This window comes from Anomaloglossus baeobatrachus, unplaced genomic scaffold, assembly GCF_048569485.1.
Source record: "Anomaloglossus baeobatrachus isolate aAnoBae1 unplaced genomic scaffold, aAnoBae1.hap1 Scaffold_563, whole genome shotgun sequence".
NCBI lineage: Eukaryota > Metazoa > Chordata > Amphibia > Anura > Aromobatidae > Anomaloglossus > Anomaloglossus baeobatrachus.
The window spans coordinates 147901-170116 of NW_027444924.1; the positions used below are offsets into that span (position 1 = coordinate 147901).

The window sequence follows — 22216 nt, forward strand, 5'->3', positions numbered from 1 at the left end:
CACGCCTACACAAGACATTTTGTCACCCAAGCCAACCCTTGAAAAGGCTGCTTTGCAGAGCAAAAACAAGAAGAATGGTGCGTTTTGCAGCCGCCGCCCACTGCAATGAATCTGAATAACTCCTCCTTTAGGGCGCAAGCAACTCCCCTCCCCCTTGCAGTCTTTCCAATTCACGATACAAAAAGACGGACAGGACAGGTTGCCTGACTTTCCGTCACTGCCACCCTTTGCCATCCTTACCCGTAGAAAGCCCTTTCATCATCCCCAAACCCTAATCTTTTCCCTTTCCTTCCCAGCCCCCAAACCCTGCCCTCTGTACCTTTCTCACCACCCGCTTCCCTTCTCCTGTCATCCCCCTACCACCCGGGAAAAAAAGAGATTGCCCCCTCCTTCCACTAGCCCACCCTCCCACCCAAAGAACAACTTCTTCTGCGCAGCTTGTTTTCTAGGCAGCAGCGCTATTGTGATGTCATCGGGGGGCATTGTGACAAGCCGCCAGTGTTCCGTCTCTTCATGTTGTGCACTGTTCAAACCGAAAATACATCAACAGGCAGGCTACAGAAAAGCTTACTAACAAAGGTTAGAGAGGGGCTTTCTCAGAGGGCTTTTTACAGTTTGTCTATTCCCAATTAGCCGGTTTAGTATACTTAATGAAAGTACTAATTCTTTCATAGGCCGCCCATTCTTAGTATTTGACGTTCAGGTAACAACAGGTAACTTTATTTGGAGTGGAAGCAGAGAGATAACACCAGATGCCAATTGTAGATCCTCTCACACCTGTGGTCACTGCAGCATCTGACTCCACTTTGTCCAAAAGGGATCTATTCCATTCAATTACACATGATCTAGATTAGACTGACAACAAGATACTGCACGGGACATAGCAGAGTTGGTGAAGTTGAGTGGTGATGAGTTTGCTATTTGGATGAATAAAGCAAGTAAAAAGTGTGTTAGATAAAAATTCATTTCAATTCGCTAATCGGGCTAATATGAATCAGGTGAATCGAGTTCTGCTTTTGGAAACTGGGTTAAGAAGGGGTGCACCGTTCCTGGAGGTACTGCAATACCAGGTCAATGCGTGGAGTGGACAGAGCAAGCTCTTTTTCCATCTCCCTGTTCTAAAAATCCATTTAATATATGGTCCCCAGATAGGGGACGTATCAGATATTAAACTGATAAGAACAGATACTACACTTGATCTTAGCCAAAAGGCCGAGAAGCGATAACCAGAATTGGTTTGGGCCTCGAGTGGCACCCTGGCCTATGCCGGACACATCTTAGGGAGAGAGAGCGAGAGGGAGACAAACCCACGCCTACACAAGACATTTTGTCACCCAAGCCAACCCTTGAAAAGGCTGCTTTGCAGAGCAAAAACAAGAAGAATGGTGCGTTTTGCAGCCGCCGCCCACTGCAATGAATCTGAATAACTCCTCCTTTAGGGCGCAAGCAACTCCCCTCCCCCTTGCAGTCTTTCCAATTCACGATACAAAAAGACGGACAGGACAGGTTGCCTGACTTTCCGTCACTGCCACCCTTTGCCATCCTTACCCGTAGACAGCCCTTTCATCATCCCCAAACCCTAATCTTTTCCCTTTCCTTCCCAGCCCCCAAACCCTGCCCTCTGTACCTTTCTCACCACCCGCTTCCCTTCTCCTGTCATCCCCCTACCACCCGGGAAAAAAAGAGATTGCCCCCTCCTTCCACTAGCCCACCCTCCCACCCAAAGAACAACTTCTTCTGCGCAGCTTGTTTTCTAGGCAGCAGCGCTATTGTGATGTCATCGGGGGGCATTGTGACAAGCCGCCAGTGTTCCGTCTCTTCATGTTGTGCACTGTTCAAACCGAAAATACATCAACAGGCAGGCTACAGAAAAGCTTACTAACAAAGGTTAGAGAGGGGCTTTCTCAGAGGGCTTTTTACAGTTTGTCTATTCCCAATTAGCCGGTTTAGTATACTTAATGAAAGTACTAATTCTTTCATAGGCCGCCCATTCTTAGTATTTGACGTTCAGGTAACAACAGGTAACTTTATTTGGAGTGGAAGCAGAGAGATAACACCAGATGCCAATTGTAGATCCTCTCACACCTGTGGTCACTGCAGCATCTGACTCCACTTTGTCCAAAAGGGATCTATTCCATTCAATTACACATGATCTAGATTAGACTGACAACAAGATACTGCACGGGACATAGCAGAGTTGGTGAAGTTGAGTGGTGATGAGTTTGCTATTTGGATGAATAAAGCAAGTAAAAAGTGTGTTAGATAAAAATTCATTTCAATTCGCTAATCGGGCTAATATGAATCAGGTGAATCGAGTTCTGCTTTTGGAAACTGGGTTAAGAAGGGGTGCACCGTTCCTGGAGGTACTGCAATACCAGGTCAATGCGTGGAGTGGACAGAGCAAGCTCTTTTTCCATCTCCCTGTTCTAAAAATCCATTTAATATATGGTCCCCAGATAGGGGACGTATCAGATATTAAACTGATAAGAACAGATACTACACTTGATCTTAGCCAAAAGGCCGAGAAGCGATAACCAGAATTGGTTTGGGCCTCGAGTGGCACCCTGGCCTATGCCGGACACATCTTAGGGAGAGAGAGCGAGAGGGAGACAAACCCACGCCTACACAAGACATTTTGTCACCCAAGCCAACCCTTGAAAAGGCTGCTTTGCAGAGCAAAAACAAGAAGAATGGTGCGTTTTGCAGCCGCCGCCCACTGCAATGAATCTGAATAACTCCTCCTTTAGGGCGCAAGCAACTCCCCTCCCCCTTGCAGTCTTTCCAATTCACGATACAAAAAGACGGACAGGACAGGTTGCCTGACTTTCCGTCACTGCCACCCTTTGCCATCCTTACCCGTAGAAAGCCCTTTCATCATCCCCAAACCCTAATCTTTTCCCTTTCCTTCCCAGCCCCCAAACCCTGCCCTCTGTACCTTTCTCACCACCCGCTTCCCTTCTCCTGTCATCCCCCTACCACCCGGGAAAAAAAGAGATTGCCCCCTCCTTCCACTAGCCCACCCTCCCACCCAAAGAACAACTTCTTCTGCGCAGCTTGTTTTCTAGGCAGCAGCGCTATTGTGATGTCATCGGGGGGCATTGTGACAAGCCGCCAGTGTTCCGTCTCTTCATGTTGTGCACTGTTCAAACCGAAAATACATCAACAGGCAGGCTACAGAAAAGCTTACTAACAAAGGTTAGAGAGGGGCTTTCTCAGAGGGCTTTTTACAGTTTGTCTATTCCCAATTAGCCGGTTTAGTATACTTAATGAAAGTACTAATTCTTTCATAGGCCGCCCATTCTTAGTATTTGACGTTCAGGTAACAACAGGTAACTTTATTTGGAGTGGAAGCAGAGAGATAACACCAGATGCCAATTGTAGATCCTCTCACACCTGTGGTCACTGCAGCATCTGACTCCACTTTGTCCAAAAGGGATCTATTCCATTCAATTACACATGATCTAGATTAGACTGACAACAAGATACTGCACGGGACATAGCAGAGTTGGTGAAGTTGAGTGGTGATGAGTTTGCTATTTGGATGAATAAAGCAAGTAAAAAGTGTGTTAGATAAAAATTCATTTCAATTCGCTAATCGGGCTAATATGAATCAGGTGAATCGAGTTCTGCTTTTGGAAACTGGGTTAAGAAGGGGTGCACCGTTCCTGGAGGTACTGCAATACCAGGTCAATGCGTGGAGTGGACAGAGCAAGCTCTTTTTCCATCTCCCTGTTCTAAAAATCCATTTAATATATGGTCCCCAGATAGGGGACGTATCAGATATTAAACTGATAAGAACAGATACTACACTTGATCTTAGCCAAAAGGCCGAGAAGCGATAACCAGAATTGGTTTGGGCCTCGAGTGGCACCCTGGCCTATGCCGGACACATCTTAGGGAGAGAGAGCGAGAGGGAGACAAACCCACGCCTACACAAGACATTTTGTCACCCAAGCCAACCCTTGAAAAGGCTGCTTTGCAGAGCAAAAACAAGAAGAATGGTGCGTTTTGCAGCCGCCGCCCACTGCAATGAATCTGAATAACTCCTCCTTTAGGGCGCAAGCAACTCCCCTCCCCCTTGCAGTCTTTCCAATTCACGATACAAAAAGACGGACAGGACAGGTTGCCTGACTTTCCGTCACTGCCACCCTTTGCCATCCTTACCCGTAGAAAGCCCTTTCATCATCCCCAAACCCTAATCTTTTCCCTTTCCTTCCCAGCCCCCAAACCCTGCCCTCTGTACCTTTCTCACCACCCGCTTCCCTTCTCCTGTCATCCCCCTACCACCCGGGAAAAAAAGAGATTGCCCCCTCCTTCCACTAGCCCACCCTCCCACCCAAAGAACAACTTCTTCTGCGCAGCTTGTTTTCTAGGCAGCAGCGCTATTGTGATGTCATCGGGGGGCATTGTGACAAGCCGCCAGTGTTCCGTCTCTTCATGTTGTGCACTGTTCAAACCGAAAATACATCAACAGGCAGGCTACAGAAAAGCTTACTAACAAAGGTTAGAGAGGGGCTTTCTCAGAGGGCTTTTTACAGTTTGTCTATTCCCAATTAGCCGGTTTAGTATACTTAATGAAAGTACTAATTCTTTCATAGGCCGCCCATTCTTAGTATTTGACGTTCAGGTAACAACAGGTAACTTTATTTGGAGTGGAAGCAGAGAGATAACACCAGATGCCAATTGTAGATCCTCTCACACCTGTGGTCACTGCAGCATCTGACTCCACTTTGTCCAAAAGGGATCTATTCCATTCAATTACACATGATCTAGATTAGACTGACAACAAGATACTGCACGGGACATAGCAGAGTTGGTGAAGTTGAGTGGTGATGAGTTTGCTATTTGGATGAATAAAGCAAGTAAAAAGTGTGTTAGATAAAAATTCATTTCAATTCGCTAATCGGGCTAATATGAATCAGGTGAATCGAGTTCTGCTTTTGGAAACTGGGTTAAGAAGGGGTGCACCGTTCCTGGAGGTACTGCAATACCAGGTCAATGCGTGGAGTGGACAGAGCAAGCTCTTTTTCCATCTCCCTGTTCTAAAAATCCATTTAATATATGGTCCCCAGATAGGGGACGTATCAGATATTAAACTGATAAGAACAGATACTACACTTGATCTTAGCCAAAAGGCCGAGAAGCGATAACCAGAATTGGTTTGGGCCTCGAGTGGCACCCTGGCCTATGCCGGACACATCTTAGGGAGAGAGAGCGAGAGGGAGACAAACCCACGCCTACACAAGACATTTTGTCACCCAAGCCAACCCTTGAAAAGGCTGCTTTGCAGAGCAAAAACAAGAAGAATGGTGCGTTTTGCAGCCGCCGCCCACTGCAATGAATCTGAATAACTCCTCCTTTAGGGCGCAAGCAACTCCCCTCCCCCTTGCAGTCTTTCCAATTCACGATACAAAAAGACGGACAGGACAGGTTGCCTGACTTTCCGTCACTGCCACCCTTTGCCATCCTTACCCGTAGAAAGCCCTTTCATCATCCCCAAACCCTAATCTTTTCCCTTTCCTTCCCAGCCCCCAAACCCTGCCCTCTGTACCTTTCTCACCACCCGCTTCCCTTCTCCTGTCATCCCCCTACCACCCGGGAAAAAAAGAGATTGCCCCCTCCTTCCACTAGCCCACCCTCCCACCCAAAGAACAACTTCTTCTGCGCAGCTTGTTTTCTAGGCAGCAGCGCTATTGTGATGTCATCGGGGGGCATTGTGACAAGCCGCCAGTGTTCAGTCTCTTCATGTTGTGCACTGTTCAAACCGAAAATACATCAACAGGCAGGCTACAGAAAAGCTTACTAACAAAGGTTAGAGAGGGGCTTTCTCAGAGGGCTTTTTACAGTTTGTCTATTCCCAATTAGCCGGTTTAGTATACTTAATGAAAGTACTAATTCTTTCATAGGCCGCCCATTCTTAGTATTTGACGTTCAGGTAACGACAGGTAACTTTATTTGGAGTGGAAGCAGAGAGATAACACCAGATGCCAATTGTAGATCCTCTCACACCTGTGGTCACTGCAGCATCTGACTCCACTTTGTCCAAAAGGGATCTATTCCATTCAATTACACATGATCTAGATTAGACTGACAACAAGATACTGCACGGGACATAGCAGAGTTGGTGAAGTTGAGTGGTGATGAGTTTGCTATTTGGATGAATAAAGCAAGTAAAAAGTGTGTTAGATAAAAATTCATTTCAATTCGCTAATCGGGCTAATATGAATCAGGTGAATCGAGTTCTGCTTTTGGAAACTGGGTTAAGAAGGGGTGCACCGTTCCTGGAGGTACTGCAATACCAGGTCAATGCGTGGAGTGGACAGAGCAAGCTCTTTTTCCATCTCCCTGTTCTAAAAATCCATTTAATATATGGTCCCCAGATAGGGGACGTATCAGATATTAAACTGATAAGAACAGATACTACACTTGATCTTAGCCAAAAGGCCGAGAAGCGATAACCAGAATTGGTTTGGGCCTCGAGTGGCACCCTGGCCTATGCCGGACACATCTTAGGGAGAGAGAGCGAGAGGGAGACAAACCCACGCCTACACAAGACATTTTGTCACCCAAGCCAACCCTTGAAAAGGCTGCTTTGCAGAGCAAAAACAAGAAGAATGGTGCGTTTTGCAGCCGCCGCCCACTGCAATGAATCTGAATAACTCCTCCTTTAGGGCGCAAGCAACTCCCCTCCCCCTTGCAGTCTTTCCAATTCACGATACAAAAAGACGGACAGGACAGGTTGCCTGACTTTCCGTCACTGCCACCCTTTGCCATCCTTACCCGTAGAAAGCCCTTTCATCATCCCCAAACCCTAATCTTTTCCCTTTCCTTCCCAGCCCCCAAACCCTGCCCTCTGTACCTTTCTTACCACCCGCTTCCCTTCTCCTGTCATCCCCCTACCACCCGGGAAAAAAAGAGATTGCCCCCTCCTTCCACTAGCCCACCCTCCCACCCAAAGAACAACTTCTTCTGCGCAGCTTGTTTTCTAGGCAGCAGCGCTATTGTGATGTCATCGGGGGGCATTGTGACAAGCCGCCAGTGTTCCGTCTCTTCATGTTGTGCACTGTTCAAACCGAAAATACATCAACAGGCAGGCTACAGAAAAGCTTACTAACAAAGGTTAGAGAGGGGCTTTCTCAGAGGGCTTTTTACAGTTTGTCTATTCCCAATTAGCCGGTTTAGTATACTTAATGAAAGTACTAATTCTTTCATAGGCCGCCCATTCTTAGTATTTGACGTTCAGGTAACAACAGGTAACTTTATTTGGAGTGGAAGCAGAGAGATAACACCAGATGCCAATTGTAGATCCTCTCACACCTGTGGTCACTGCAGCATCTGACTCCACTTTGTCCAAAAGGGATCTATTCCATTCAATTACACATGATCTAGATTAGACTGACAACAAGATACTGCACGGGACATAGCAGAGTTGGTGAAGTTGAGTGGTGATGAGTTTGCTATTTGGATGAATAAAGCAAGTAAAAAGTGTGTTAGATAAAAATTCATTTCAATTCGCTAATCGGGCTAATATGAATCAGGTGAATCGAGTTCTGCTTTTGGAAACTGGGTTAAGAAGGGGTGCACCGTTCCTGGAGGTACTGCAATACCAGGTCAATGCGTGGAGTGGACAGAGCAAGCTCTTTTTCCATCTCCCTGTTCTAAAAATCCATTTAATATATGGTCCCCAGATAGGGGACGTATCAGATATTAAACTGATAAGAACAGATTTTTTGATTTAATGAAGCTTTCCAAAGCACCGCAAAAAATGCATGACCGAAGTCACACCAAAAACAGTGCAAAGGCTAGGATTCGTGTGGACCCCTCCGTGAGGAGAGGATCCCCAAAAATCAACCCCGTCCCTCCGAGCCAGAAGGCCACAGCAAGGGTCAGGGATCTTCGGTGCTCCCCCAAGCCGAAGCCTGGTTGAGCCTTGTCGTTGCTCCCAGCGTCCACCCAGGCATCTTACCCAAGTGGAGTAGAGAGCTACTAGTTGTTGGTTTCGCAGCCGAAACTGCCCGGACCGTCAACCGGTGTTGGTTTCTCAGCCCAAGGCTAACCGGACCTCCAACCGGGTGTTGGTTTCTCAGCCGAAGCTGACCCGGACCTCCAACCGGGTGTTGGTTTCTCAGCCGAAGCTGACCCGGACCTCTAACCGGGTGTTGGTTTCTCAGCCGAAGCTGACCCGGACCTCCAACCGGGTGTTGGTTTCTCAGCCCAAAGCTGAACGGACCTCCGACCATGATTATAAAATATTCCCTTCCTAGCCAGAAGGCCGGGATAGAGCAATATGCTCAGAAAGTATGAAAGGGCAAGGTACGGTGTGCTACAGAGCCCAAGGCTTGCCGGGGTCCAAAGCCAGCAAGCTCAGACTCACTCCAGGGTCGTCAATCCTGGGGCACATTGCACCATAGCCCCCACACTTACTCAGTCTAATAGCCTCGATCCTGGTAGGGCCATGGTTTCCTCTAGATGGATATACTATCCTCCCAAAGTACTAACAAGCGCAACCTTCCAGTGTGCATTGCATCATTGTACTAAGGTGGCCGGAGCCTTAAACCACCTTTTCGAACGATACTACACTTGATCTTAGCCAAAAGGCCGAGAAGCGATAACCAGAATTGGTTTGGGCCTCGAGTGGCACCCTGGCCTATGCCGGACACATCTTAGGGAGAGAGAGCGAGAGGGAGACAAACCCACGCCTACACAAGACATTTTGTCACCCAAGCCAACCCTTGAAAAGGCTGCTTTGCAGAGCAAAAACAAGAAGAATGGTGCGTTTTGCAGCCGCCGCCCACTGCAATGAATCTGAATAACTCCTCCTTTAGGGCGCAAGCAACTCCCCTCCCCCTTGCAGTCTTTCCAATTCACGATACAAAAAGACGGACAGGACAGGTTGCCTGACTTTCCGTCACTGCCACCCTTTGCCATCCTTACCCGTAGAAAGCCCTTTCATCATCCCCAAACCCTAATCTTTTCCCTTTCCTTCCCAGCCCCCAAACCCTGCCCTCTGTACCTTTCTCACCACCCGCTTCCCTTCTCCTGTCATCCCCCTACCACCCGGGAAAAAAAAGAGATTGCCCCCTCCTTCCACTAGCCCACCCTCCCACCCAAAGAACAACTTCTTCTGCGCAGCTTGTTTTCTAGGCAGCAGCGCTATTGTGATGTCATCGGGGGGCATTGTGACAAGCCGCCAGTGTTCCGTCTCTTCATGTTGTGCACTGTTCAAACCGAAAATACATCAACAGGCAGGCTACAGAAAAGCTTACTAACAAAGGTTAGAGAGGGGCTTTCTCAGAGGGCTTTTTACAGTTTGTCTATTCCCAATTAGCCGGTTTAGTATACTTAATGAAAGTACTAATTCTTTCATAGGCCGCCCATTCTTAGTATTTGACGTTCAGGTAACAACAGGTAACTTTATTTGGAGTGGAAGCAGAGAGATAACACCAGATGCCAATTGTAGATCCTCTCACACCTGTGGTCACTGCAGCATCTGACTCCACTTTGTCCAAAAGGGATCTATTCCATTCAATTACACATGATCTAGATTAGACTGACAACAAGATACTGCACGGGACATAGCAGAGTTGGTGAAGTTGAGTGGTGATGAGTTTGCTATTTGGATGAATAAAGCAAGTAAAAAGTGTGTTAGATAAAAATTCATTTCAATTCGCTAATCGGGCTAATATGAATCAGGTGAATCGAGTTCTGCTTTTGGAAACTGGGTTAAGAAGGGGTGCACCGTTCCTGGAGGTACTGCAATACCAGGTCAATGCGTGGAGTGGACAGAGCAAGCTCTTTTTCCATCTCCCTGTTCTAAAAATCCATTTAATATATGGTCCCCAGATAGGCGACGTATCAGATATTAAACTGATAAGAACAGATACTACACTTGATCTTAGCCAAAAGGCCGAGAAGCGATAACCAGAATTGGTTTGGGCCTCGAGTGGCACCCTGGCCTATGCCGGACACATCTTAGGGAGAGAGAGCGAGAGGGAGACAAACCCACGCCTACACAAGACATTTTGTCACCCAAGCCAACCCTTGAAAAGGCTGCTTTGCAGAGCAAAAACAAGAAGAATGGTGCGTTTTGCAGCCGCCGCCCACTGCAATGAATCTGAATAACTCCTCCTTTAGGGCGCAAGCAACTCCCCTCCCCCTTGCAGTCTTTCCAATTCACGATACAAAAAGACGGACAGGACAGGTTGCCTGACTTTCCGTCACTGCCACCCTTTGCCATCCTTACCCGTAGAAAGCCCTTTCATCATCCCCAAACCCTAATCTTTTCCCTTTCCTTCCCAGCCCCCAAACCCTGCCCTCTGTACCTTTCTCACCACCCGCTTCCCTTCTCCTGTCATCCCCCTACCACCCGGGAAAAAAAGAGATTGCCCCCTCCTTCCACTAGCCCACCCTCCCACCCAAAGAACAACTTCTTCTGCGCAGCTTGTTTTCTAGGCAGCAGCGCTATTGTGATGTCATCGGGGGGCATTGTGACAAGCCGCCAGTGTTCCGTCTCTTCATGTTGTGCACTGTTCAAACCGAAAATACATCAACAGGCAGGCTACAGAAAAGCTTACTAACAAAGGTTAGAGAGGGGCTTTCTCAGAGGGCTTTTTACAGTTTGTCTATTCCCAATTAGCCGGTTTAGTATACTTAATGAAAGTACTAATTCTTTCATAGGCCGCCCATTCTTAGTATTTGACGTTCAGGTAACAACAGGTAACTTTATTTGGAGTGGAAGCAGAGAGATAACACCAGATGCCAATTGTAGATCCTCTCACACCTGTGGTCACTGCAGCATCTGACTCCACTTTGTCCAAAAGGGATCTATTCCATTCAATTACACATGATCTAGATTAGACTGACAACAAGATACTGCACGGGACATAGCAGAGTTGGTGAAGTTGAGTGGTGATGAGTTTGCTATTTGGATGAATAAAGCAAGTAAAAAGTGTGTTAGATAAAAATTCATTTCAATTCGCTAATCGGGCTAATATGAATCAGGTGAATCGAGTTCTGCTTTTGGAAACTGGGTTAAGAAGGGGTGCACCGTTCCTGGAGGTACTGCAATACCAGGTCAATGCGTGGAGTGGACAGAGCAAGCTCTTTTTCCATCTCCCTGTTCTAAAAATCCATTTAATATATGGTCCCCAGATAGGGGACGTATCAGATATTAAACTGATAAGAACAGATGAGATTTCATCCGCAATTTTCAGAATCAAGGTAGCCCCGAAGGCCAGCAGGCCACCACACAAAAGCGCAGTGCCTGGGTGATCGCCTCCCGAGCCCAGGAACCACTAGCCACAAGGGGACGTAAGCACCAAAAGGCGCAACAATCCCCGAGGCCGGCGGTTGTGCAAGCCCGGGCCCCTCCCAGCCAAGACCAAGGCAAACCCAATGAAGGGACTACACTTGATCTTAGCCAAAAGGCCGAGAAGCGATAACCAGAATTGGTTTGGGCCTCGAGTGGCACCCTGGCCTATGCCGGACACATCTTAGGGAGAGAGAGCGAGAGGGAGACAAACCCACGCCTACACAAGACATTTTGTCACCCAAGCCAACCCTTGAAAAGGCTGCTTTGCAGAGCAAAAACAAGTAGAATGGTGCGTTTTGCAGCCGCCGCCCACTGCAATGAATCTGAATAACTCCTCCTTTAGGGCGCAAGCAACTCCCCTCCCCCTTGCAGTCTTTCCAATTCACGATACAAAAAGACGGACAGGACAGGTTGCCTGACTTTCCGTCACTGCCACCCTTTGCCATCCTTACCCGTAGAAAGCCCTTTCATCATCCCCAAACCCTAATCTTTTCCCTTTCCTTCCCAGCCCCCAAACCCTGCCCTCTGTACCTTTCTCACCACCCGCTTCCCTTCTCCTGTCATCCCCCTACCACCCGGGAAAAAAAGAGATTGCCCCCTCCTTCCACTAGCCCACCCTCCCACCCAAAGAACAACTTCTTCTGCGCAGCTTGTTTTCTAGGCAGCAGCGCTATTGTGATGTCATCGGGGGGCATTGTGACAAGCCGCCAGTGTTCCGTCTCTTCATGTTGTGCACTGTTCAAACCGAAAATACATCAACAGGCAGGCTACAGAAAAGCTTACTAACAAAGGTTAGAGAGGGGCTTTCTCAGAGGGCTTTTTACAGTTTGTCTATTCCCAATTAGCCGGTTTAGTATACTTAATGAAAGTACTAATTCTTTCATAGGCCGCCCATTCTTAGTATTTGACGTTCAGGTAACAACAGGTAACTTTATTTGGAGTGGAAGCAGAGAGATAACACCAGATGCCAATTGTAGATCCTCTCACACCTGTGGTCACTGCAGCATCTGACTCCACTTTGTCCAAAAGGGATCTATTCCATTCAATTACACATGATCTAGATTAGACTGACAACAAGATACTGCACGGGACATAGCAGAGTTGGTGAAGTTGAGTGGTGATGAGTTTGCTATTTGGATGAATAAAGCAAGTAAAAAGTGTGTTAGATAAAAATTCATTTCAATTCGCTAATCGGGCTAATATGAATCAGGTGAATCGAGTTCTGCTTTTGGAAACTGGGTTAAGAAGGGGTGCACCGTTCCTGGAGGTACTGCAATACCAGGTCAATGCGTGGAGTGGACAGAGCAAGCTCTTTTTCCATCTCCCTGTTCTAAAAATCCATTTAATATATGGTCCCCAGATAGGGGACGTATCAGATATTAAACTGATAAGAACAGATACTACACTTGATCTTAGCCAAAAGGCCGAGAAGCGATAACCAGAATTGGTTTGGGCCTCGAGTGGCACCCTGGCCTATGCCGGACACATCTTAGGGAGAGAGAGCGAGAGGGAGACAAACCCACGCCTACACAAGACATTTTGTCACCCAAGCCAACCCTTGAAAAGGCTGCTTTGCAGAGCAAAAACAAGAAGAATGGTGCGTTTTGCAGCCGCCGCCCACTGCAATGAATCTGAATAACTCCTCCTTTAGGGCGCAAGCAACTCCCCTCCCCCTTGCAGTCTTTCCAATTCACGATACAAAAAGACGGACAGGACAGGTTGCCTGACTTTCCGTCACTGCCACCCTTTGCCATCCTTACCCGTAGAAAGCCCTTTCATCATCCCCAAACCCTAATCTTTTCCCTTTCCTTCCCAGCCCCCAAACCCTGCCCTCTGTACCTTTCTCACCACCCGCTTCCCTTCTCCTGTCATCCCCCTACCACCCGGGAAAAAAAGAGATTGCCCCCTCCTTCCACTAGCCCACCCTCCCACCCAAAGAACAACTTCTTCTGCGCAGCTTGTTTTCTAGGCAGCAGCGCTATTGTGATGTCATCGGGGGGCATTGTGACAAGCCGCCAGTGTTCCGTCTCTTCATGTTGTGCACTGTTCAAACCGAAAATACATCAACAGGCAGGCTACAGAAAAGCTTACTAACAAAGGTTAGAGAGGGGCTTTCTCAGAGGGCTTTTTACAGTTTGTCTATTCCCAATTAGCCGGTTTAGTATACTTAATGAAAGTACTAATTCTTTCATAGGCCGCCCATTCTTAGTATTTGACGTTCAGGTAACAACAGGTAACTTTATTTGGAGTGGAAGCAGAGAGATAACACCAGATGCCAATTGTAGATCCTCTCACACCTGTGGTCACTGCAGCATCTGACTCCACTTTGTCCAAAAGGGATCTATTCCATTCAATTACACATGATCTAGATTAGACTGACAACAAGATACTGCACGGGACATAGCAGAGTTGGTGAAGTTGAGTGGTGATGAGTTTGCTATTTGGATGAATAAAGCAAGTAAAAAGTGTGTTAGATAAAAATTCATTTCAATTCGCTAATCGGGCTAATATGAATCAGGTGAATCGAGTTCTGCTTTTGGAAACTGGGTTAAGAAGGGGTGCACCGTTCCTGGAGGTACTGCAATACCAGGTCAATGCGTGGAGTGGACAGAGCAAGCTCTTTTTCCATCTCCCTGTTCTAAAAATCCATTTAATATATGGTCCCCAGATAGGGGACGTATCAGATATTAAACTGATAAGAACAGATTTTTTTTAAGTTGGCTATCCCATCAGGGACAATCCGATTATACCAAAATCGGTCCATCGAGTTTGGATGACAAGTCACCCAATATTTACATAATTGCCCGAAGGCACGCCGGTCACCGCACAAAAGCGACAGTGCCGCGAGTGATCGCCCCCCGAGCCCGGGAACCAACCAGCACAAGGGGACGTAAGCACCAGAAGGCGCAACAATCCCCGAGGCCGGCGGTTGTGCAAGCCTGGGCCCCTCCCAGCCAAGACCAAGGAAAACCCAATGAAGGGACTACACTTGATCTTAGCCAAAAGGCCGAGAAGCGATAACCAGAATTGGTTTGGGCCTCGAGTGGCACCCTGGCCTATGCCGGACACATCTTAGGGAGAGAGAGCGAGAGGGAGACAAACCCACGCCTACACAAGACATTTTGTCACCCAAGCCAACCCTTGAAAAGGCTGCTTTGCAGAGCAAAAACAAGAAGAATGGTGCGTTTTGCAGCCGCCGCCCACTGCAATGAATCTGAATAACTCCTCCTTTAGGGCGCAAGCAACTCCCCTCCCCCTTGCAGTCTTTCCAATTCACGATACAAAAAGACGGACAGGACAGGTTGCCTGACTTTCCGTCACTGCCACCCTTTGCCATCCTTACCCGTAGAAAGCCCTTTCATCATCCCCAAACCCTAATCTTTTCCCTTTCCTTCCCAGCCCCCAAACCCTGCCCTCTGTACCTTTCTCACCACCCGCTTCCCTTCTCCTGTCATCCCCCTACCACCCGGGAAAAAAAGAGATTGCCCCCTCCTTCCACTAGCCCACCCTCCCACCCAAAGAACAACTTCTTCTGCGCAGCTTGTTTTCTAGGCAGCAGCGCTATTGTGATGTCATCGGGGGGCATTGTGACAAGCCGCCAGTGTTCCGTCTCTTCATGTTGTGCACTGTTCAAACCGAAAATACATCAACAGGCAGGCTACAGAAAAGCTTACTAACAAAGGTTAGAGAGGGGCTTTCTCAGAGGGCTTTTTACAGTTTGTCTATTCCCAATTAGCCGGTTTAGTATACTTAATGAAAGTACTAATTCTTTCATAGGCCGCCCATTCTTAGTATTTGACGTTCAGGTAACAACAGGTAACTTTATTTGGAGTGGAAGCAGAGAGATAACACCAGATGCCAATTGTAGATCCTCTCACACCTGTGGTCACTGCAGCATCTGACTCCACTTTGTCCAAAAGGGATCTATTCCATTCAATTACACATGATCTAGATTAGACTGACAACAAGATACTGCACGGGACATAGCAGAGTTGGTGAAGTTGAGTGGTGATGAGTTTGCTATTTGGATGAATAAAGCAAGTAAAAAGTGTGTTAGATAAAAATTCATTTCAATTCGCTAATCGGGCTAATATGAATCAGGTGAATCGAGTTCTGCTTTTGGAAACTGGGTTAAGAAGGGGTGCACCGTTCCTGGAGGTACTGCAATACCAGGTCAATGCGTGGAGTGGACAGAGCAAGCTCTTTTTCCATCTCCCTGTTCTAAAAATCCATTTAATATATGGTCCCCAGATAGGGGACGTATCAGATATTAAACTGATAAGAACAGATACTACACTTGATCTTAGCCAAAAGGCCGAGAAGCGATAACCAGAATTGGTTTGGGCCTCGAGTGGCACCCTGGCCTATGCCGGACACATCTTAGGGAGAGAGAGCGAGAGGGAGACAAACCCACGCCTACACAAGACATTTTGTCACCCAAGCCAACCCTTGAAAAGGCTGCTTTGCAGAGCAAAAACAAGAAGAATGGTGCGTTTTGCAGCCGCCGCCCACTGCAATGAATCTGAATAACTCCTCCTTTAGGGCGCAAGCAACTCCCCTCCCCCTTGCAGTCTTTCCAATTCACGATACAAAAAGACGGACAGGACAGGTTGCCTGACTTTCCGTCACTGCCACCCTTTGCCATCCTTACCCGTAGAAAGCCCTTTCATCATCCCCAAACCCTAATCTTTTCCCTTTCCTTCCCAGCCCCCAAACCCTGCCCTCTGTACCTTTCTCACCACCCGCTTCCCTTCTCCTGTCATCCCCCTACCACCCGGGAAAAAAAGAGATTGCCCCCTCCTTCCACTAGCCCACCCTCCCACCCAAAGAACAACTTCTTCTGCGCAGCTTGTTTTCTAGGCAGCAGCGCTATTGTGATGTCATCGGGGGGCATTGTGACAAGCCGCCAGTGTTCCGTCTCTTCATGTTGTGCACTGTTCAAACCGAAAATACATCAACAGGCAGGCTACAGAAAAGCTTACTAACAAAGGTTAGAGAGGGGCTTTCTCAGAGGGCTTTTTACAGTTTGTCTATTCCCAATTAGCCGGTTTAGTATACTTAATGAAAGTACTAATTCTTTCATAGGCCGCCCATTCTTAGTATTTGACGTTCAGGTAACAACAGGTAACTTTATTTGGAGTGGAAGCAGAGAGATAACACCAGATGCCAATTGTAGATCCTCTCACACCTGTGGTCACTGCAGCATCTGACTCCACTTTGTCCAAAAGGGATCTATTCCATTCAATTACACATGATCTAGATTAGACTGACAACAAGATACTGCACGGGACATAGCAGAGTTGGTGAAGTTGAGTGGTGATGAGTTTGCTATTTGGATGAATAAAGCAAGTAAAAAGTGTGTTAGATAAAAATTCATTTCAATTCGCTAATCGGGCTAATATGAATCAGGTGAATCGAGTTCTGCTTTTGGAAACTGGGTTAAGAAGGGGTGCACCGTTCCTGGAGGTACTGCAATACCAGGTCAATGCGTGGAGTGGACAGAGCAAGCTCTTTTTCCATCTCCCTGTTCTAAAAATCCATTTAATATATGGTCCCCAGATAGGGGACGTATCAGATATTAAACTGATAAGAACAGATACTACACTTGATCTTAGCCAAAAGGCCGAGAAGCAATAACCAGAATTGGTTTGGGCCTCGAGTGGCACCCTGGCCTATGCCGGACACATCTTAGGGAGAGAGAGCGAGAGGGAGACAAACCCACGCCTACACAAGACATTTTGTCACCCAAGCCAACCCTTGAAAAGGCTGCTTTGCAGAGCAAAAACAAGAAGAATGGTGCGTTTTGCAGCCGCCGCCCACTGCAATGAATCTGAATAACTCCTCCTTTAGGGCGCAAGCAACTCCCCTCCCCCTTGCAGTCTTTCCAATTCACGATACAAAAAGACGGACAGGACAGGTTGCCTGACTTTCCGTCACTGCCACCCTTTGCCATCCTTACCCGTAGAAAGCCCTTTCATCATCCCCAAACCCTAATCTTTTCCCTTTCCTTCCCAGCCCCCAAACCCTGCCCTCTGTACCTTTCTCACCACCCGCTTCCCTTCTCCTGTCATCCCCCTACCACCCGGGAAAAAAAGAGATTGCCCCCTCCTTCCACTAGCCCACCCTCCCACCCAAAGAACAACTTCTTCTGCGCAGCTTGTTTTCTAGGCAGCAGCGCTATTGTGATGTCATCGGGGGGCATTGTGACAAGCCGCCAGTGTTCCGTCTCTTCATGTTGTGCACTGTTCAAACCGAAAATACATCAACAGGCAGGCTACAGAAAAGCTTACTAACAAAGGTTAGAGAGGGGCTTTCTCAGAGGGCTTTTTACAGTTTGTCTATTCCCAATTAGCCGGTTTAGTATACTTAATGAAAGTACTAATTCTTTCATAGGCCGCCCATTCTTAGTATTTGACGTTCAGGTAACAACAGGTAACTTTATTTGGAGTGGAAGCAGAGAGATAACACCAGATGCCAATTGTAGATCCTCTCACACCTGTGGTCACTGCAGCATCTGACTCCACTTTGTCCAAAAGGGATCTATTCCATTCAATTACACATGATCTAGATTAGACTGACAACAAGATACTGCACGGGACATAGCAGAGTTGGTGAAGTTGAGTGGTGATGAGTTTGCTATTTGGATGAATAAAGCAAGTAAAAAGTGTGTTAGATAAAAATTCATTTCAATTCGCTAATCGGGCTAATATGAATCAGGTGAATCGAGTTCTGCTTTTGGAAACTGGGTTAAGAAGGGGTGCACCGTTCCTGGAGGTACTGCAATACCAGGTCAATGCGTGGAGTGGACAGAGCAAGCTCTTTTTCCATCTCCCTGTTCTAAAAATCCATTTAATATATGGTCCCCAGATAGGGGACGTATCAGATATTAAACTGATAAGAACAGATACTACACTTGATCTTAGCCAAAAGGCCGAGAAGCGATAACCAGAATTGGTTTGGGCCTCGAGTGGCACCCTGGCCTATGCCGGACACATCTTAGGGAGAGAGAGCGAGAGGGAGACAAACCCACGCCTACACAAGACATTTTGTCACCCAAGCCAACCCTTGAAAAGGCTGCTTTGCAGAGCAAAAACAAGAAGAATGGTGCGTTTTGCAGCCGCCGCCCACTGCAATGAATCTGAATAACTCCTCCTTTAGGGCGCAAGCAACTCCCCTCCCCCTTGCAGTCTTTCCAATTCACGATACAAAAAGACGGACAGGACAGGTTGCCTGACTTTCCGTCACTGCCACCCTTTGCCATCCTTACCCGTAGAAAGCCCTTTCATCATCCCCAAACCCTAATCTTTTCCCTTTCCTTCCCAGCCCCCAAACCCTGCCCTCTGTACCTTTCTCACCACCCGCTTCCCTTCTCCTGTCATCCCCCTACCACCCGGGAAAAAAAGAGATTGCCCCCTCCTTCCACTAGCCCACCCTCCCACCCAAAGAACAACTTCTTCTGCGCAGCTTGTTTTCTAGGCAGCAGCGCTATTGTGATGTCATCGGGGGGCATTGTGACAAGCCGCCAGTGTTCCGTCTCTTCATGTTGTGCACTGTTCAAACCGAAAATACATCAACAGGCAGGCTACAGAAAAGCTTACTAACAAAGGTTAGAGAGGGGCTTTCTCAGAGGGCTTTTTACAGTTTGTCTATTCCCAATTAGCCGGTTTAGTATACTTAATGAAAGTACTAATTCTTTCATAGGCCGCCCATTCTTAGTATTTGACGTTCAGGTAACAACAGGTAACTTTATTTGGAGTGGAAGCAGAGAGATAACACCAGATGCCAATTGTAGATCCTCTCACACCTGTGGTCACTGCAGCATCTGACTCCACTTTGTCCAAAAGGGATCTATTCCATTCAATTACACATGATCTAGATTAGACTGACAACAAGATACTGCACGGGACATAGCAGAGTTGGTGAAGTTGAGTGGTGATGAGTTTGCTATTTGGATGAATAAAGCAAGTAAAAAGTGTGTTAGATAAAAATTCATTTCAATTCGCTAATCGGGCTAATATGAATCAGGTGAATCGAGTTCTGCTTTTGGAAACTGGGTTAAGAAGGGGTGCACCGTTCCTGGAGGTACTGCAATACCAGGTCAATGCGTGGAGTGGACAGAGCAAGCTCTTTTTCCATCTCCCTGTTCTAAAAATCCATTTAATATATGGTCCCCAGATAGGGGACGTATCAGATATTAAACTGATAAGAACAGATACTACACTTGATCTTAGCCAAAAGGCCGAGAAGCGATAACCAGAATTGGTTTGGGCCTCGAGTGGCACCCTGGCCTATGCCGGACACATCTTAGGGAGAGAGAGCGAGAGGGAGACAAACCCACGCCTACACAAGACATTTTGTCACCCAAGCCAACCCTTGAAAAGGCTGCTTTGCAGAGCAAAAACAAGAAGAATGGTGCGTTTTGCAGCCGCCGCCCACTGCAATGAATCTGAATAACTCCTCCTTTAGGGCGCAAGCAACTCCCCTCCCCCTTGCAGTCTTTCCAATTCACGATACAAAAAGACGGACAGGACAGGTTGCCTGACTTTCCGTCACTGCCACCCTTTGCCATCCTTACCCGTAGAAAGCCCTTTCATCATCCCCAAACCCTAATCTTTTCCCTTTCCTTCCCAGCCCCCAAACCCTGCCCTCTGTACCTTTCTCACCACCCGCTTCCCTTCTCCTGTCATCCCCCTACCACCCGGGAAAAAAAGAGATTGCCCCCTCCTTCCACTAGCCCACCCTCCCACCCAAAGAACAACTTCTTCTGCGCAGCTTGTTTTCTAGGCAGCAGCGCTATTGTGATGTCATCGGGGCGCATTGTGACAAGCCGCCAGTGTTCCGTCTCTTCATGTTGTGCACTGTTCAAACCGAAAATACATCAACAGGCAGGCTACAGAAAAGCTTACTAACAAAGGTTAGAGAGGGGCTTTCTCAGAGGGCTTTTTACAGTTTGTCTATTCCCAATTAGCCGGTTTAGTATACTTAATGAAAGTACTAATTCTTTCATAGGCCGCCCATTCTTAGTATTTGACGTTCAGGTAACAACAGGTAACTTTATTTGGAGTGGAAGCAGAGAGATAACACCAGATGCCAATTGTAGATCCTCTCACACCTGTGGTCACTGCAGCATCTGACTCCACTTTGTCCAAAAGGGATCTATTCCATTCAATTACACATGATCTAGATTAGACTGACAACAAGATACTGCACGGGACATAGCAGAGTTGGTGAAGTTGAGTGGTGATGAGTTTGCTATTTGGATGAATAAAGCAAGTAAAAAGTGTGTTAGATAAAAATTCATTTCAATTCGCTAATCGGGCTAATATGAATCAGGTGAATCGAGTTCTGCTTTTGGAAACTGGGTTAAGAAGGGGTGCACCGTTCCTGGAGGTACTGCAATACCAGGTCAATGCGTGGAGTGGACAGAGCAAGCTCTTTTTCCATCTCCCTGTTCTAAAAATCCATTTAATATATGGTCCCCAGATAGGGGACGTATCAGATATTAAACTGATAAGAACAGATACTACACTTGATCTTAGCCAAAAGGCCGAGAAGAGATAACCAGAATTGGTTTGGGCCTCGAGTGGCACCCTGGCCTATGCCGGACACATCTTAGGGAGAGAGAGCGAGAGGGAGACAAACCCACGCCTACACAAGACATTTTGTCACCCAAGCCAACCCTTGAAAAGGCTGCTTTGCAGAGCAAAAACAAGAAGAATGGTGCGTTTTGCAGCCGCCGCCCACTGCAATGAATCTGAATAACTCCTCCTTTAGGGCGCAAGCAACTCCCCTCCCCCTTGCAGTCTTTCCAATTCACGATACAAAAAGACGGACAGGACAGGTTGCCTGACTTTCCGTCACTGCCACCCTTTGCCATCCTTACCCGTAGAAAGCCCTTTCATCATCCCCAAACCCTAATCTTTTCCCTTTCCTTCCCAGCCCCCAAACCCTGCCCTCTGTACCTTTCTCACCACCCGCTTCCCTTCTCCTGTCATCCCCCTACCACCCGGGAAAAAAAGAGATTGCCCCCTCCTTCCACTAGCCCACCCTCCCACCCAAAGAACAACTTCTTCTGCGCAGCTTGTTTTCTAGGCAGCAGCGCTATTGTGATGTCATCGGGGGGCATTGTGACAAGCCGCCAGTGTTCCGTCTCTTCATGTTGTGCACTGTTCAAACCGAAAATACATCAACAGGCAGGCTACAGAAAAGCTTACTAACAAAGGTTAGAGAGGGGCTTTCTCAGAGGGCTTTTTACAGTTTGTCTATTCCCAATTAGCCGGTTTAGTATACTTAATGAAAGTACTAATTCTTTCATAGGCCGCCCATTCTTAGTATTTGACGTTCAGGTAACAACAGGTAACTTTATTTGGAGTGGAAGCAGAGAGATAACACCAGATGCCAATTGTAGATCCTCTCACACCTGTGGTCACTGCAGCATCTGACTCCACTTTGTCCAAAAGGGATCTATTCCATTCAATTACACATGATCTAGATTAGACTGACAACAAGATACTGCACGGGACATAGCAGAGTTGGTGAAGTTGAGTGGTGATGAGTTTGCTATTTGGATGAATAAAGCAAGTAAAAAGTGTGTTAGATAAAAATTCATTTCAATTCGCTAATCGGGCTAATATGAATCAGGTGAATCGAGTTCTGCTTTTGGAAACTGGGTTAAGAAGGGGTGCACCGTTCCTGGAGGTACTGCAATACCAGGTCAATGCGTGGAGTGGACAGAGCAAGCTCTTTTTCCATCTCCCTGTTCTAAAAATCCATTTAATATATGGTCCCCAGATAGGGGACGTATCAGATATTAAACTGATAAGAACAGATACTACACTTGATCTTAGCCAAAAGGCCGAGAAGCGATAACCAGAATTGGTTTGGGCCTCGAGTGGCACCCTGGCC

At 47.2% G+C, this 22216-nt stretch overlaps 15 non-coding genes and 2 pseudogenes across 15 annotated transcripts; all 17 read right to left on the reverse strand.

Annotated features, from left to right (window-relative positions):
- Positions 1-1033: 1033 nt before the first annotated feature.
- LOC142284172 (U2 spliceosomal RNA) lies at positions 1034-1224 on the reverse strand. Its single transcript, XR_012745713.1, has one exon. It is a non-coding gene; the product is annotated as a U2 spliceosomal RNA (small nuclear RNA).
- Positions 1225-2341: 1117 nt separating this feature from the next.
- Positions 2342-2532, reverse strand: LOC142284173 (U2 spliceosomal RNA). The gene has a single exon (XR_012745714.1). It is a non-coding gene; the product is annotated as a U2 spliceosomal RNA (small nuclear RNA).
- A 1117-nt stretch (positions 2533-3649) lies between these two features.
- LOC142284174 (U2 spliceosomal RNA) lies at positions 3650-3840 on the reverse strand. The gene has a single exon (XR_012745715.1). It is a non-coding gene; the product is annotated as a U2 spliceosomal RNA (small nuclear RNA).
- A 1117-nt stretch (positions 3841-4957) lies between these two features.
- On the reverse strand, positions 4958-5148 carry LOC142284175 (U2 spliceosomal RNA). The gene has a single exon (XR_012745716.1). It is a non-coding gene; the product is annotated as a U2 spliceosomal RNA (small nuclear RNA).
- Positions 5149-6265: 1117 nt separating this feature from the next.
- Positions 6266-6456, reverse strand: LOC142284176 (U2 spliceosomal RNA). Its single transcript, XR_012745717.1, has one exon. It is a non-coding gene; the product is annotated as a U2 spliceosomal RNA (small nuclear RNA).
- A 1117-nt stretch (positions 6457-7573) lies between these two features.
- On the reverse strand, positions 7574-7771 carry LOC142284206 (U2 spliceosomal RNA). The gene has a single exon (XR_012745743.1). It is a non-coding gene; the product is annotated as a U2 spliceosomal RNA (small nuclear RNA).
- A 697-nt stretch (positions 7772-8468) lies between these two features.
- Positions 8469-8610, reverse strand: LOC142284228 (U2 spliceosomal RNA; annotated as a pseudogene).
- Positions 8611-9728: 1118 nt separating this feature from the next.
- LOC142284200 (U2 spliceosomal RNA) lies at positions 9729-9919 on the reverse strand. Its single transcript, XR_012745738.1, has one exon. It is a non-coding gene; the product is annotated as a U2 spliceosomal RNA (small nuclear RNA).
- Positions 9920-11036: 1117 nt separating this feature from the next.
- LOC142284214 (U2 spliceosomal RNA) lies at positions 11037-11220 on the reverse strand. Its single transcript, XR_012745749.1, has one exon. It is a non-coding gene; the product is annotated as a U2 spliceosomal RNA (small nuclear RNA).
- Positions 11221-12556: 1336 nt separating this feature from the next.
- Positions 12557-12747, reverse strand: LOC142284179 (U2 spliceosomal RNA). The gene has a single exon (XR_012745719.1). It is a non-coding gene; the product is annotated as a U2 spliceosomal RNA (small nuclear RNA).
- A 1117-nt stretch (positions 12748-13864) lies between these two features.
- LOC142284218 (U2 spliceosomal RNA) lies at positions 13865-14071 on the reverse strand (annotated as a pseudogene).
- A 1376-nt stretch (positions 14072-15447) lies between these two features.
- Positions 15448-15638, reverse strand: LOC142284180 (U2 spliceosomal RNA). Its single transcript, XR_012745720.1, has one exon. It is a non-coding gene; the product is annotated as a U2 spliceosomal RNA (small nuclear RNA).
- A 1117-nt stretch (positions 15639-16755) lies between these two features.
- Positions 16756-16946, reverse strand: LOC142284193 (U2 spliceosomal RNA). Its single transcript, XR_012745732.1, has one exon. It is a non-coding gene; the product is annotated as a U2 spliceosomal RNA (small nuclear RNA).
- A 1117-nt stretch (positions 16947-18063) lies between these two features.
- Positions 18064-18254, reverse strand: LOC142284181 (U2 spliceosomal RNA). Its single transcript, XR_012745721.1, has one exon. It is a non-coding gene; the product is annotated as a U2 spliceosomal RNA (small nuclear RNA).
- A 1117-nt stretch (positions 18255-19371) lies between these two features.
- Positions 19372-19562, reverse strand: LOC142284182 (U2 spliceosomal RNA). Its single transcript, XR_012745722.1, has one exon. It is a non-coding gene; the product is annotated as a U2 spliceosomal RNA (small nuclear RNA).
- A 1117-nt stretch (positions 19563-20679) lies between these two features.
- On the reverse strand, positions 20680-20870 carry LOC142284192 (U2 spliceosomal RNA). The gene has a single exon (XR_012745731.1). It is a non-coding gene; the product is annotated as a U2 spliceosomal RNA (small nuclear RNA).
- A 1117-nt stretch (positions 20871-21987) lies between these two features.
- On the reverse strand, positions 21988-22178 carry LOC142284183 (U2 spliceosomal RNA). Its single transcript, XR_012745723.1, has one exon. It is a non-coding gene; the product is annotated as a U2 spliceosomal RNA (small nuclear RNA).
- Between the last annotated feature and the right edge of the window lie 38 nt (positions 22179-22216).